The sequence below is a fragment of the Tachysurus fulvidraco genome, chromosome 7, assembly GCF_022655615.1.
Source record: "Tachysurus fulvidraco isolate hzauxx_2018 chromosome 7, HZAU_PFXX_2.0, whole genome shotgun sequence".
In the NCBI taxonomy this organism is placed as follows: Eukaryota; Metazoa; Chordata; class Actinopteri; order Siluriformes; family Bagridae; genus Tachysurus; species Tachysurus fulvidraco.
Window position 1 is genome coordinate 22,385,728 of NC_062524.1, and position 6,327 is coordinate 22,392,054.

The window sequence follows — 6,327 nt, forward strand, 5'->3', positions numbered from 1 at the left end:
ATCCTCATCCAGTCTCTCTCAGTGACTCACTGCTACACCCTGAGTAAGTACAGGATGCCTGATGTCTTTCATTTCATTTCAGTGTTTGATTACACTTTAGAATTAAACATAACTTGTGTCACGAGCAGGGTGTGCTGGTATATATATATATATATATAATCAAAGTAGCTTGAACTTGACACCTGGCTTTATGAATTGATATCTAGAGAGATGAATTAATGCCACCAGGGTCTCAGTAACAATGAAAGTTCTGTTTTCTTAAAACATTTCTGATAAAGACGTATTCAGTGTGAACACCATCAATAAAATATGTATAGATTTATTACCATTAGGAACAAAGGTAAGCATTAATATATGACAAAACCAAACAGTCATGATTAGAGGCGCTCGATTCAGATGATTTTATTTCTCGATTAAACCTGACGTGAAGGCGTTTTCAGTTTGCATAGAATTATCATGATATTTTAGTGTCACCATCTGGGAAGCGCCATTGGTCGGGTGGAAAGGTTAATAGTCATATGGATCTTGTTGTTATATGTCATGAAATAGCTCGGACTTGACACGTGAGATATTACATTAATATCCATGGAGTTGAATTAACATCAACCGTGTTGCATTGCCACTTACACTGTCCACGTCTATCCAAATGTACTGTAACACTGTACTAGTTTCTGTTCCGTTCATCCGACACTTAAGACGAATGCCAGGTGAAAACACACACTTGATAATATTTATACGATGAACCCCAGTAGAAGCAGGTAAGTACCAGAATATAGAATCAAGAAGGAATTGTATCTAAAGTAAAGCACAGTCATGTGTATAATTGCCCTGTCCAGATTTTTCCATATCAGCTGAGCTGACTAAGAGAGTGACAAGAAACAAGGTTCTGCAAAAAGCATTCTGACTCAAGCTTCCCAAAATGCTGGCCATAAGTTAGGCTAGTATGGAATATAAAAAACAGCCAGAATTAAGACTTGATCGAAATGGAAGGTATATAAGTGTGTGTTTCAAGAGCTTTTGTTTATTCCAGTGATTTTGTTTTGCTTCTATAGAACAAAAGGCAGAAGAGCACAATTTGCTTCTCTTCATCCACTTCCTGGCTCAGTTTGTGTTTGTGTGTGTGTGTGAGAGTGTGTGTGTGGTTTCAGGCAATGATTCAAGCAGTTGCTCAAAACCAAAAAAGTCTTTCCACAGCTCTTTTTTTTTTATTTTGACAACAGCTTGTCAAAGTGGAAAATCTGCATTTTCCAACTCTTAGATCCTGATGATGTTGTTGTTCTTCTTCTGTTGCTTGTCATATATTTTCATTGCATTTTCTACTTTGTCAGATCTTTAAACCCTGCCTGCCTGTCCTAACCCTGCTCTTTGTTGCTGCTCAGTGAGCTTCCCCCTCCTGCACAATGTAATTTCCGCTGGTCTGTCATTCACATTGTGAATCCTTCATTATGTATCAAATAGCAGCAGAATTTCTCAGTGCAACAGCAACAGATGTCTTCTGTTTGTGTGTGTGCTGTGACAACGTGGAACGATAGCATTTGATATAATAGGTAAGGAAATATAATCTAAAAACATGCTATGCTTTCAAGATGTTACGTAAGAATTCTTTTGGGGCAGTGCTTTTGTCCTGGATTTTGGCTGTGTGTGTGTGTGTGTGGTGTGTGTGTGTGTGTGTGTGTGTGTGTGTGTGTGTGGTGTGTGTGTGTGTGTGTGTGTGTATGTGTGTGTGTGTGTAGTCTGGACTTCCTTTCTAGACTTGTTCTATTAAAATATTGGTGCCAAATTGCAGGTCTCATGAGGCCACAGATTTTGGAAAAGTTGGTGTCCAAAATGAGATCACATATCAAACAGTCCTCTGCTGTGGGAAACAAAGTTTTCCACTTTCTGTGAGACTCATAACATTAGGTAAATGTATATTTGGACATTGATATTATAAGTGGTGTTATCATGTTAACGTTATGAAAGTTAAAGGTGTATGTTTGAGAATTGAGAGTTTTTTAGCTTATAAACCCTCAACGGTTTGTGTCCTTGCTTGTCCCGCTCAGTGATCGTGCTGCCATTTTAAGAATCAGTATTGATTTTCATTGACTTTCACACTCTACATGAAATCAGCATCAAAGGTTTTAAAATGAGAACCTTTGAAGGAGAGCGTTTTTTTTTTTCTTTTTTTCTTTTCTATCCAGCATCAATATTCCACATGAAAGCTCAGGATGTTCACTGAAGTGGAAACATACAGACGATGAAGAAAAAAATCAAGTAGCAGAGTTTTCAACATAATAATTTTTGAAACATTTGTAAATGGTAGTAATGTTGGTTGCCAGTTTATTAAAATGCCGGTTATTACAAAATAGCAATTAAAAATAAAAATGCAATGGAAATGAAAGTGGACGTGTTAAATTCCCGTCTGTTTTTTTTTCCTCAGCTGATTGTCTAGCTTGTTGTACGTCATACTTTCAATCAGTTTGAGGCCAACGTGTGCTGCCATTCTTTTGTTTAGTTTTAGGTTAGCTTTTTGCTAATCAGTTTTTGTGTGGCGCTCTATGGACAAAGATACTTGACAAGAGCACATTCGGATCAACGTTGTTGTGCAAATCACATGGTAGAAATTTGTATCAAATAATATACCAATTGTATCAGTGAATTTATTTAGCCAGTTGTGCTGTGATGAATTTTATTTCAAAGCAATAAACAAAACAGTGATGTGTTTTTCAGTTGAAAGATAGCTAACTTTTGTTTGCCAGATTTGTGCTGGCTGAAACTGTCGGGATTGGAGATGTCAGATCTAGCAAAGTATCAATCAGATTTTGATATCTGCTCACATTAGTCCTTCTTTTTACCCAAAACACTCTGACTGGGGTGACTTTCTTGCTCACTCTTCCTCACTTAGTTATAAACACTTCCCACACATCAGGCAGATCTTCCAGCTAGCAACACATGCATATAAACCAACCATTCGTATCTTTTTAAACTGCTGCTTATTCACCATCATGGTTAGTGTTGCTGAGACCCTTTCCTTCCTGAGACCAAAAACAATTTTGCTCTTAAATTTAAGCTGTGGCATCATAAGGATTCAAATTTACAATCAGGATTATAGGGCGAACATATTTGTTTTGCACCACTACAGAGTTTTTTAGCATATGTCCCAGGCATGGGGATGTAACAGGATAAGTTCTGTAGATTTAAATAAATTCTACATAATTTCTAATAGGCCCAAGTCAATAAGGCCTGTTAGAACTCTGGATCAAATGAGAGCTGTGAATAAAGCTACACTTTTCTGAGCTGACTGTAAGAATATAATAATGACAGTTTAACTAGTCGTTGTGTGAGTCATGCACGTGCACATAAACTTGAGCGGGAATATAAACACAGATGAATGAGGACATAGAGAACATAACATCTTGATATTTGCTCATAATCATAGTCATAATATAACCAGTGTGAAGCCATCAACCCACAGACCATCTGATTTATCTAGACTCCACCACACAAACTCCATTACCCACGACCCCCCTGACTGGTGGCAACGCCATTCGGACAAACAGGTGTGCCCTCTCTGGGGATCTGCCTAGTGTCCAAAGCCTGTTAGAAACAATTTAAAGCATCAGAATTCATGCAGAGCAATTAGGAGCAGTCAAAAGCCCAGAAAGCTTTTAGCAGACGTTCCTGTTCATGACATTATAATGTGTGTAGATATACTTCAAACACGGTATGAATAATATTTATAGCAGAGTGCTGATGAATGTTTGATTCTGCTTGATTCAGATCCTATATCAGCAGCTGCAGAGTAGATCCAGCTGCAAGGGTTTATATTCTGCCCATGACTTAGACCAAAACTTAGTATACAAGTAGAAATTTTAATATGATGATGTTTTCTATAAAGAGATCTTTATTAGCATTTTAGCAAGGAGTCACCGATGTCAGAACTATTCAATTCCATTTCAATTCAATTTTAATTGTATTTGTATTGCACTTTTAACAGTGCAAATAGTCACAGGAGTATATAAATTTACAGGAATATATCAATTCAAGATATAAATCATGCATTTTATCTTTAAATCTATACCTGATAAGCAAGCCAGAGGAGACAGTGACAAGAAAACACACCCTAGAGAGAGAGAGAGAGAGAGAGAGAGAGAGAGAGAGAGAGAGAGAGAGAGAGAGAGAGAGAGAGAGGGAACAGCTGTTACACTACTCTGTTGTATAACTGCATAATAGTCAGTCAGTTGCAAACTGTAATATAAGAAGAATACAACCCTCCAGGGTGGTCACTGGTTATCTCCATATAAATAAGAGTACAAACTGTGCTTTATTCTTTACATATATAACAGTATGCTGTTATATAAGTTTATCCATAAGCATCTGTTTAAAGTGGGAGTGAAAGCAGTGAACTTTAAAACGGATCTTTTAGTTTGTGTATCTGTCATCTCTGCTATAGTCTATTTGGAAATGTGATTTTTTTTTTTTTTTTATCGTTATGCTGATAGCTGTTTTTTTATTAAGTTTCTCTACTCAACATTTATTTTATTTATTTACCTTGCGGTTGTAAACTCAGTGCGGAAAACTTGGCATAAAATGTGTCATATTTGTTCAAATTTACATCTAATATTGTTAGTTCAAACTATACAGTATGTACAGGTGGTGGAATGCTTATACAATAAGACAAATAAACAATAAGACACCTGATAAACCACACCCACTTCAGGTATAAATCTGAATCAAAAACTGTAGATATGAATATTTGGACTACTAAACAGATACCGATATTTTTATTGCTTATTAACTCATAAAACATGGTTATTCCTTCCTCAGCTTCCCGGTTTGTAGTAAGTATAAAGTTCTTTTGATGTCTTAACCAATAATTCCTTCCCTGCAAAAAAAAATGGCATTTATGCAAGTGAAAATATCTTGAATTATCTTGAACTAAAAATAAGATAATTAATGCAATATTAGACATTTCTTGTAATTCCAACTACAAGCTTGACAAGTCGACCTGTTCTGTTGGCAGGTTGACAAATTCTGATAATTTGTATAATTTATTTCTAAAAAGATGCAAAATAATGACAACAGAAGCTAAAATGTAGCATTTGGAATTAGGAAAATTGTCTAGAAATTGGTTTAACACTTTATTATTTGGATAATTGTAATTTTAGGAATAGGAAGTAAGATAAGTAGATTTTCACTTGCTGAGATTCAGTCTTGTATTATTATTATTGTTGTTGTTGTTGTTTGTTTGTTTGTTTGTTTGTTTGTTGGTTAGTTTTTATTTTCATAGTTTGTCATTAAAATATCATGTGAACCAGTTTTTGTTGTAGCAGAAATCCGGACAGATTTCAGATTAGACGGCACTTGAACCAGCACCAGTCTTTCTGACTCATGAGGCTAGCTCACATTGAGGATTCTGTAACCATTCAGGCATCAAATGTAAAATCTTATATGACATCATATGATTAATCATGATGGTGCCACTTGTGTTCACTTATATTTACTAACGCATGTAATTAGTAATTAAACTGGACTGTGAAGTGCAATGAATGATGTAAGTTTTTGTTTTTTTAGACATGACACACGGCCTTTTATGAGACCGTGTGTCATGTCGACAAAGAAATTGTGTAGTGTGGAGGACAGAACGAGTAGAGTGGGGAATGAATCATATATAAATACGACACAAAAGTAGATTTAATTAAAGTAGATCAAAAGAATCAAATCACTGATTTCAGGCATGACTCAGCACCATTATCCTGTTTGTTGTTTTTTTGGTGCAGAGGCAGACTGGGTAAAATGGGTGAATGCATTTATTGTACTGATGCTCCTGAAAATTGGCCAATAATTATTTTGTACCGCAGAGATATTGATTATTTCAAAAGAAAAAAAAGGTGGCAGATGGCGAAACTTTTACACAATACCACTGTCACTGAGTCTTTGTGTGTATCTTTGAGAGAGTAAGAGAGTAAAAGAGAGAGAGTGATCAGAATTTAGATCACTGTGTTTGTTTTGTGTGTGTCCAGACTGCAGCTGTGACCCTAGCTGAACACTGAGGTTAAGTCATCCTGTTCCCAGTTCCTCCTTCCTCACTCTCTCTCTGTCTATCTCTCTTTCTCTCTTCCCCTCACACTCCATATACACACACACACACAAGTTTGTGTCGATGTTTCAGTGTGTTAGAGTAGTTTGACTAAACATTCAGTTAGATACCGCAGAACTGAAGTGAAAGAGAGTGGAGGATGAGAAAAATGAGGGAATAGGAAATGAAAGCTATGAAAAGCAGAGCAACGTGAGACTTCCTTTCTCTCAGGATCTTGTTAGCACCTGAAATGCAAGGTGTCACATTTT

The 6,327-nt window shown here is 36.3% G+C and overlaps 1 long non-coding RNA gene across 1 annotated transcript in view; it reads left to right on the forward strand.

Annotated features, from left to right (window-relative positions):
• The first annotated feature begins 217 nt into the window (after positions 1-217).
• LOC125145205 overlaps positions 218-6,327 on the forward strand; it is a 28,718-nt gene continuing 22,608 nt past the window's right edge. Inside the window, exon 1 of the long non-coding RNA XR_007143531.1 lies at positions 218-1,691. This is a non-coding gene — a long non-coding RNA (uncharacterized LOC125145205). The remainder of the gene's footprint in view (positions 1,692-6,327) is intronic.